General features: G+C 42.5%; 1 long non-coding RNA gene across 1 annotated transcript; it reads right to left on the bottom strand.

Annotated features, from left to right (window-relative positions):
• Positions 1–2,844: 2,844 nt before the first annotated feature.
• Positions 2,845–9,676, bottom strand: LOC147327639 (uncharacterized). The gene is made up of 5 exons (XR_015130031.1): positions 9,571–9,676; positions 9,210–9,250; positions 8,889–8,970; positions 8,041–8,133; positions 2,845–3,136 (listed from the first exon to the last, which is right to left on the bottom strand). It is a non-coding gene; the product is annotated as an uncharacterized LOC147327639 (long non-coding RNA).
• Positions 9,677–10,358: the final 682 nt, after the last annotated feature.

Here is a 10,358-nt window from a genome sequence, read left to right as displayed (position 1 = left end):
TGTCTGACTGTTACAAACGTGACACTTTACGGTCTGATCTGGTCTTTTTAACCCCTCGTGGTAATCCGGGAGTGCGTGTGTGTTTCAGGAATGATGCTAGAGAATTTGCGCGCTGTCTTGAATTCACATTTCTCTTGAGGACAAATTAAACGTGTTATGGTTTCATGCTGGCACACGTGCAAACTTCCTTACAGATGTGTTCATCAAGATAAGAACAGACTGGATCGAGTAGGGCGATATGGACACCTCAGCCTGATCTGTAACAAAAAGATTTCTCTGTTTCTTTCTCCAATCAATAATCTTTTGTTGCTTGGATCTTTCCTCTGTGCTGCTCTGCGCATCCCCAGACTGACGCTGTTCAGTCAGTGCTACAACTCTATTAAGCTCAAAGAGAACTGGATAGGTTGTTTTTGGACACTACAAAACAACGAAGCAACCCCCCCCCCCAAAAAAAACAAATCAAAATGGACACAACTGTTTAAAAAAGATGCTTCAAGGATCAGCAAAAGCACCACAAATATAGAAAAATAGCCATTATAATAAAGATAAAATCATCCAGGGAAGACACAAGATTTAATTGTATATCTAGTTGTTTTGAGGCCATTCCCTTTTGAGAAGCCAAGGTTTTCCACTTATCTATAACTAATGGGTAATGAAAACTTGCTGTTTATATTTATATGCAATACTTTTTTTCTTTGTGCATGTGCCGATCGCATTTTAGATTCAATTTCTTTTCTTTTTTTGTAATATATGAGCTGTGACCAGAAGGCTCCTGGTATGAATCTAATGGATATGAGAACATGCAAATCTGCTGCTTTTTCACTCATTTTTTGTTCAGTCCTTGTGCCTGACCATTTTTTGAGGACTATTTTTTCTTTGTTAAGCCACTTAACACTGATCTATAAATCAGTCAAGCATAAAATGGCAACTAACTCAAGGCATGAAGGTGAACGCACGCAAAGCTACTGGTCTGGACGGGATTCCCGGCCGCGTCCTCAGGTCATGCGCGGCTCAGCTGGCTGGAGTGTTCACGCACATCTTCAACCTTTCCCTCTCTCTGTCTGTAGTCCCAGCCTGCTTCAAAATGGCCATCATCGTCCCTGTACCCAAATCCTCCACCATCTCCTCATTGAACGACTGGCGACCTGTAGCCCTGACCCCCATCGTAAGCAAATGCTTCGAGAAGCTGGTCAGGGACTTCATCTGCTCTGCACTACCCGACTCACTGGACCCTCTACAGTTTGCATACCGCCACAACAGGTCCACTGATGATGCCATAGCCCTGACACTACACACTGCCCTGTCACACCTGGAGAAGAGAGACACGTATGTGAGGATGCTGTTTGTAGATTACAGCTCAGCATTCAATAGCATCGTTCCCTCGAAGCTGGACAGGAAACTGCAGGATCTAGGACTGAGCAGCTCCCTCTGCAGCTGGATCCTTAGCTTCCTGTCTGACAGACGCCAAGTGGTCAGACTGGGCAGCATCACCTCATCCCCCATCACACTGAACACTGGTGCTCCACAGGGGTGTGTACTGAGCCCTCTCCTGTACTCACTCTACACCTACGACTGCACAGCCACTAACAACTCCAACATCATTGTGAAGTTTGCAGACGACACTACAGTGGTGGGTCTTATCACCAACGGTGATGAGACGGCTTACAGGGAGGAGGTCAGCGCCCTGACCCACTGGTGTCAAGACAACCATCTCACCCTCAACGTCGCAAAGACAAAGGAGTTGATAGTGGACTTCCGGAGGTGCAGAGAAGTACACACCCCCATCACCATCAACGGCGCTGCTGTGGAGAGAGTGAGCAGCTTCCGGTTCCTTGGAGTACATCTGGCTGAGGATCTTACGTGGTCAGTACACACAAACAAAACAGTGAAGAAGGCGCAGCAGCGCCTCTTCTTTCTCAGGAGACTGAAAAGATTCGGCATGAGCCCCCGCATCCTCAGGACCTTCTATCACTGTGCCATTGAGAGCATCCTCACTGGATGCATCACCACCTGGTATGGCAACAGCACCGCCTACAACTGCAAAGCTCTCCAGCGAGTAGTGCGGTGCTCTGAACGGATAATTGGAGGTGAGCTTCCCTCCCTCCAAGACATCTACAGGAAGCGCTGCCTGAGGAAAGCGGGGAGGATCATCAAGGACTCCAGTCACCCCAGCCATAAACTGTTCAGACTGCTTCCATCAGGAAGGAGGTTCTGCAGCATCCGGTCCCGTACCAGCAGACTGAGAGACAGCTTTTTCCATCAGGCCATCAGACTGCTGAACACGTCATAGACACCTCAGCTTCACTACTGGAACTTCAACATTATGCACTCCACACTGTATATAAATGCCACTGTTTTGCACATATTCAACTCTGTATATTTTATATATTTTATTATTATTATTATTATTATTATTTTTTTTACTATTTAATTTGTAAAAATGTGTACACACACACACACACACACACACACACACACACACACGTAGGAAAATATTTAGTATACACATCCAGAAATGCATACACTATTATATATTGTACATATATTTATTAGTTTCAGGTTGGCCATTCTTGTATTTTGCTCGTTTGTGTTGTTGTGTTTGCACATCTCTGTTGCTTGTGGGGCTCGCACACAAGAATTTCACTCGCATGTGCTGTGCCAGTGTGCCTGCACATGTGATGTGACAATAAAAGTGATTTGATTTGATTTGATGAACCAGTGTTGTGTCTACACATAACAGACAACTTGGCAAAGAACCACTTTTAAACTTTAGCCACCATTTAACCAGCAGCCATTAGCAAAAACATATCATTTGTTCCCATTTCTTTAGTTGAATCTATGAAAAATCCCAAAGTTAAGACAGTTTGACAGGCATATAATTTTATTTTTGCACCAAGAAGGTGATTCCCAAAGATTTAATAGCTGAAACCTTGGCATATCACATGGTGTGCAGTGTGTCCTTAAAAGAACTGAGGAAATTGAACAAGTGGACCACCAAAGGGAAGTGGTAGGCATAAACATGAAAAAAAAAATCTAGAAAAAAACCTGACAGACCTGAGAGATGCACCTGGACCTTTAGTTGATCCATCTACTGTTCCCTGAAGCCTCAGCAGAAATGGTCTCAGTGGAAGGGCGGCTGTCAAGAAGCAATTCATAAGGAAGGGAAACAGAAAGAAAAGTCTGATGCATGCCAAAGTAACAAGAACCTGACTGAAAATCAGCCGCAACAGGTCTGATGGAGTCATGAATCCAAATGAAAAAGTTTTGATTGAAATCATCATCAGTGTGTATGAAGGAGGTCCAGAGAGAGGTACAACAGCAAGTGTCTATCTACATGTTCTGGGACAACATTTGAGCCTGTGGTGTCGGGAATGTTGCCAAAATGGAATTATGAACGCAGAAAAGTTCAATTTTTGATCCAGGATGCAATACGATCTGGAAAGTGTCTGACTGATAACAACTTTATTTCTCGGTGTCACAAGTTGCTGGACTTATTTCCCATTTCCCCAACAAAATATAAAGAAATGAAGAGGGACTCAAGACTTCAGCACAGTACTTTTCACATTACGACTTAATGAAGTTTTCCCAAATACCTCAATAAAAAATCTGAAGAAATAACACAAGCAGTTAAAATAAAGTGTTGCTTTCACATGTACTCAGACTGCTCTAGATACACTGAAGGCACGCTGTCAGGAAAAGGTCAGTAAAGTATAAACACACACACACACACACACTCAAAACTCTTTTCAGCATAGGAACACAACGAAGGAAAAACTTCACGGCATGTTGAGTTCATCATTTATATCTGGAGCTGTACGAACTGTTTTTCCAGTACAGTCACTGTTATTTTTCTGTGAGGAACTTTAAAACAGATGTTCAGATGTAGTGTTAGTTTGAACTGGATTTGAAGCAGAAGCAAACCAGAGAAACAGCATCGGCCCTTTCTCACTCCTCCTTCTCTTGTATCCACATAAGCACACACACACACAGGCGCGCTTCCATCTGAGCCAGGTCACTTAGGACCACTGCCTCATGACTTTAACTAAGTTACACAATCCTCGCCTCTGCTGTCTTTTAATCTCCACTTTCCCTCCTCTCACATCACCCTCCTCCTGCACTCGCATCTGTGTGCATCTGTGTCCCCAACTGCTGTGCAATTAAAGAGAAATGAGCAGTGCTGTTAGTTCATAAAAAAAAGGGGGTGAAAAAACATAATGTAGTTTGCGTGTCACCATAAATTTGCCGCATGCTGAAAATTTAAAAGAGCTTATGAATAATTCGAGGGGAGCGCAAAGGGGAAGAAGGGTGGCGGTGGCACTCGCGGGCTGGGGTGGTAAAAGAAATAGAGTGAATGTGGAGGAGAAGACAACAAGAGAACAAGGGAGGATGGTGGGGTGTGAGGTGGGGGGGTGAGGTAGAGAAATGACACTGTTATTCATCCAGGCCTTCGTCACAAGTTTGGAGTGAAAGACGCGAAACTTCAAGCGTGCGCTCTCCCGTGGGTGAGATACTGCAGTTCAAACAAAGTAAACAACTGTTTTACTCTGATGCACACTTTAGTCTTGCTGGAGGCTAACTTGCCTTCCTGCTGCAGCTGGTATTGTGGCACACTTTGCCGACAGGGGAGAGCGCGAAAATTGTTGCGGAGATCTCACAGTATTCTAACCGAGTGTGGCACGCCGGAGACTCAGCCTTGTTATTTACATAAGACGAGCAGGTTGGCTTTCATGAACGAGGAGCCGCTCAAGTAGAAAAGGGTCATGAACGCAGTGTGACACGATACAAATATGCGCTTGCTCGCGGAGAACTTTAACTGACGGAGACGAGGATGCCCATCTGTGAAGAACAGCGGTCCTTAGTGGCTTTATTGCATTTCTACTGAGCTGCATTTGGCAAATTTTGACCCCTCATTTTTGGTCTAAATGTGAACTGCCACAGTGATGATCACCTTTGATGGGGTCATTACAGCCTGATATAAACTATTCAAAAAGCACAGCTAAATTGTGCTGTAAATTGTGAATAATGCACTCAAGATCCAGTACATGCAAAGCAAGAATGTGAAAAACATTCAAACATAGAAAAACAGATAAAACGGGGCAGAAAAAAACAAAAACAAAGAAAAAATAAAGCAACGTAGCCTGAGGTGAGCTGCAGCTGTTTAGTGAAATGATAAGACTTTAATGTTTCACCTGGTCCAGGAGAAAATCTCCCACAAGAACACATATCAAAGCGCCTGTTTTTTTTAAAAGAGGATTATACCGAAAACACGCAAGCGTTTGTGCAGGATGCAGGTTGTTTATCTGAATATCATCAAGTCCTCAGTCTGGAGGCCTTAACCACCATTTATTCCCCCTCTTAAATGTGGGATTTGGGCTTCACTTTAAAAAAAAGAAGAAGAAGAAGGAAGAAAGAAAGAAAACAGCCTTCAGCCTTTCTACTGTAGCAATTTAACTTCTAACAAAAATACACACAGGTTGGGAGTGTGATGATCCATGTAGAGCAGCAAGATAAATAAGGATTAAAGCCAGTTTAGTTTAGAGACGCACGCAGTAGACGCTCGCGGTCGTGGAGGAGAGATTAAACAGACGGACGTTGTTGTGGAGGAGAAAAAAGCGAGCGGAGAGGGACTCATGAGAAGCTGCTCGCCTCCTTTGAGCTAATTACAGTCTAAATACAGCACTACTGTCTTTACACAGGTTACTTATGATCTTTAGATTCTCATTTGTCCCACAATAGAAGCGGGTCATAAAACACCCATCAGCTAATCTGCTGATTTAACCTCTGGGGCTAATGGTCAGTGTTTCTGCAATTCCAGTTTAGCCAGTTGATATTTATTCTCCACTTTCACGTTTGCAGATATAATGAGTTGCAGATAAATAAATTCAGAAAACGCAATAGAAAGCTAAATCATGGTTAACACGGACAACAGCTGATAGACAGGCATTTCCATGTCAGAATCAGGCTTTAAACGCACACATAAAGCAGAGAAACGTTTTCATAAATACTCATAAACAAGCAGGATACAGTAGAAAGGTTCAAAATCTGGCCAGTGCTAGCTTAGCTTTGTTTGCTGCAGAACACTTGCTTGATCAGACATGTAATGTCCATTGCCTTCAACAACTTAAACTTTCAACAGATTCAACGTGCTTGATTTTATTTAAGCTTATCACACAAACATGTGCATCAACTGAGTTTTTCAGACACGCAATAACAGCGTGTATACAGTAACCAATCAAAATAACCCTCAACACCCCCCTCACAATCGGACAAATGTTACCACACACAACAAACTGGCGCATTGCTTTCTGCTCAAACGTACATACTAAATAAGATATGGGGGAAAATGAACCCATTTCCCCTCTTGTTACTTTCAAATGCAAATTGGGTCCTTCATTAAAATGTGTGGCTAAACTTCATTAGCAGCAGATATTGATTTTCGGGGGTACGACGATCTGATAGGCCCTATAGGCAAGTGAAGGTACAAAGGTTTGTCTAAATGCTAACTGGTAGTATGTGGCTGGCGGCTAAGTGCAGTTCTGGCTCTGAGAGATATGGAACATCTGGAGAGGTAACATTTACATAAGCTTCTCTTTGTACATGGGAACCTTCATTAACATTGCGCTGCTTTGAACTGAGGATGAGATGGTAATATGGATGAAACTGAAGTTAGGAGTAGAGGCATTGTTGCAACCATGTGCTGATTTCTTTGAGGGTATTTCCTGTTCTATTTGCAGAAACCTGGTCTTAATATCAGAATTGTAAGCGTCAAACTGCCTGGGCCAAAAACTACTCAACTATTCTGACTTCAGTCTTTAGGGTCCACAATGAATAGAAACATACACAAATAGCGTTTAACTGACATACATGAGAGTTAATTGTTTAATTTGCTTAATATTGTGAGCTAAGTTAGCAACATGTTAGAATATGACAACTGCTGTGCTGCTGTGATAGCTTGGATTGGTCTCCTGGTAGAAAAGAAAAGTGTGCAAACATTTGCGCACACACCCCCACATAGGCAACTCAAAGTGCAGCATCTTGTCGAAGGATGCTTCGACATGAAGACTAGAGAATTGATCCACAGACCTTGTGATTGGTAGCCACCACCTGCTATAGTGCTATGTAGCCTAATGCCACAAAAATGCATGAGCCAGACATTTCTGTGCAGAATTGAGGTATAATGAGAGGATCCAGAGGGTCACAAATGTACCTTTTCCTGCTGACACACACCTCTGCTGACCGGTCTCCTCACAATGAAACCTCTAGCCCTTTCTTTAATTTCTCCAGCACTCCTCCTCTCTGTGACACCCAGGTCTGCACTATAGACTCTCTCTTAATTCCATCTCATTATTTCTCCAAACATGGTCGCAGTTTGTGGCTCCCCCTCAATCAGTGGCCGGCCTAACCCCCTGATCTCTGGCAAATGGGGGGCCAGTTGTGCGCCACTCCTCACACCGTGTGGAGCACACAAAAGGCCGTGACTCAAATTGCGGAGGATTTAGGCCCTAATCTGTCTTTACTCTGTCGAAAAATGGATGGCTTGGATAGAGACCAGAAAAGCAAGAGAAAAAAGGAGGAGGGGGTGGTGATAGTTTTTATAGGATGGAGGGTATAGAAGCATTAAGAGCATGCCCCCAGTTGGGGAAAACATCTGCTCTTCATCATCAGGGTGCTGGTCCAAAGCCATGTTATGTTTGTGAGTGTGCTGAACTTGGAGGCTGTGGTCGGTAGGCAGGGACTAACATGGCCCGCTTTACATTTTTAAAAAGCAACACACGAGGCGTCTCCTAGAATCACGTAGAGTGTAAATTATTGAAATTATCCCCGGTGTCAGTGGTCTAAAACAGCACAACATGATGCAGAGACGTACGTGGCTCTGCCTGCCAGGTCCCCCAACACACTTGTAAACAACTGTAATTCTGTGCAAAGCAAGCTCAAGTACAGAATGTCCGCGTGTAATTTATTTATCATTTATTTATCTGCCTACCAACAGGCAGCTGGAGGTGATAGATACTCTGTTTACCCCACTGTGAACATACTCACCCAGGCCACACGCGAAGACTCACAGACAAACCAAGCATCAGCTATGACTGCAGCGTTGCTTCAGATGACTTTAAGTTTTGCTCATGTCATCGCCTATCACAAAGAGGAGAGAAAATCTCAGTGGTGTTTCTTAAATCTTAAATTTATCCCTTATTTCTATGATTTAATAAACATCACATTCAACAAAGCCATTATTAAGGTCAAGTAACACTACATCCTGCGATTCCCTGAGTCCTAACACGGTCAAAGAGTCTGTAACAATCTTTTCCAGCGGACAGGAGAGAAGTTTTTTTAAACCCCTTTCAACATTTACTCTTCCTTCCACATGAGGAAACACAGGTAAGTCCTGTATGTGCTCCCAAATTAAGTAAAAGCCTGGCTTGGCTTGAGGGCTCCACAGACGCAAATAGAAGACACAAGAATGGAAGTCCTGAGGTCAGCTGCAGGATGTGACCAGTGTGCTCCAGTAACGCCCCCCCACCGAGCACGACCTTTTCAGACCTCCCAAAAACAGAGAGACCGGGTCAAAAACAGGATATACAGATGTAAACAAAAGAACCATGTTCAAGGAAATTCAGCACATCAAATCCGTCCTTGCCACAAGACAACAATTGCGTGCATGTCCGACAGCTCTGAGTGCACTGGGTCAAAGGTCTACATCTGTAAATAGTGACCATTACAGTGGGCCACTTGAGCCAGATTTTATCGTTTGCTTAGTGTCCCCTTTGAAATGAGATAAAAGCCAATAAATTTGCCAATAAATATCATTTTTTGTCACAAAAAATGTATCCATGGTGTAAATTCATTGAATCAATTTCAACCGTAGTGATGAATAGTGAGTTGTTTACCTTTGAGGAAACAAGAGAACTGGTGCATCTCAGACAGAAATGGATTTATTGACTCTGTTGCACCATCCAGTCCGTCCACTTCCTGTAATTAGATGGTAAAAAAAAAAAAAGGATTTAAAAAAAGTAATATTTTCATTTAACTCTCCTATTTGTTTACCCTGTTAACGACCAAGCTAACAATCTTGCAAAATTTGCATAGACTATGCATTAAATATGGGGGCTTTCACCCGTTGGTTTCTGTACGCACATCAAGTGACAGTATAAAAGATGGACATAAAAAAAGAAAGAAAGAAAGGAAATGAAGCCAATTTGACTTCTGACCTGCACTCCATCTGAAGGCCACCAGATGGCGAGAGTTGCGGCTGAAAAAAGACAGATCGAAGAAAAAGGAAAATGGCTTTCAGCCTTGGTCACTGTAAACACTTTCCTTTGGTGATAGTTGCTCATTTTGGGTCATACTGCAAATTAGTGATACAGGGTATTAAAGTGGACACTTATCTCTGGTGTGCTCAGTGGCAAATGACTTGTGACTGACAAGTCATACAGTCTGTGTTTCCATATTTGGAAGAAAGGGTATAGTGTTAAGTTAGCAGCTAATGCTAGCTTGGTTAGCATACCTTGACTGCATAGTTGTATCACATACAGTGAATTATTGCTAAACTCCAAATAAAATAATACTTACTTATTAGGAAACCTGGATACAGCATGCCAAAATATTTGTTAAATAACTGTATTTAAAAAAGGCACCAAAGCTCCAAACATGATCAAGATGCTCAGTTCACCAAAATATTAGCGAGGCTTCAAGGCAGCTAGCAGCCCATTTGTCACTTAAAGCAGCTCAATAAAAATTGAAATATTTAAGCGTCAATACAAAGGGCCAGCCTTAAGTCACCTCTAATTTATTTGCAGTTTTTAGTCCTTTATTTTCCTTTGTTTTCTATCCCAGAGGTCACCACTTGATAGTAATCTAGCTAGCTACTCTATGCAAACTTTTCCCATGTTCAGCACCTCAACAACAAAAAATTACGTACAATACTGATGAATAAAACATGCCAGTGTAAACCAGCCAGCCAGTTAGCTACAGTGGAAATAGAAATAAACTCTGAGAACCACTCCAGCTAGCCTAGCTGGACTAGTATTTTATAAGGAGACATGCTGGATCCTAAATCAAGGAATTTCCTTAAAACCTCTATAAAATATAATATAATAATATTATTTTGGAGCTTATGTCAAAACCTCAACGAATGAAAAATCATTATCTTTAAATAGGAGATGGGTTTTTTCTTACTAATCTGCTCACGTCAGGTTTAGCCTATTGTTATATTCAGAGGTGAAAAGTCTTGAGTTTTAGGAATTTTACAGGCTCAGTGATATTTTAGATAAATGATAGTTATGCCTTTTCCCTGTAAGCCCACACATATACTGGACACTACACTGCCCTGCCCAAGCAGAAGAGCTGTGCTTAACCAG

The sequence above is a fragment of the Aulonocara sp. 'chitande type north' Nkhata Bay genome, linkage group LG6 (assembly GCF_057382095.1).
Source record: "Aulonocara sp. 'chitande type north' Nkhata Bay isolate Kocher_YH1m ecotype deep benthic linkage group LG6, A_spYH_male_GT1.1, whole genome shotgun sequence".
NCBI classification, from domain to species: Eukaryota; Metazoa; Chordata; class Actinopteri; order Cichliformes; family Cichlidae; genus Aulonocara; species Aulonocara sp. 'chitande type north' Nkhata Bay.
This window is presented reverse-complemented; position numbering and strand designations above follow the sequence as displayed.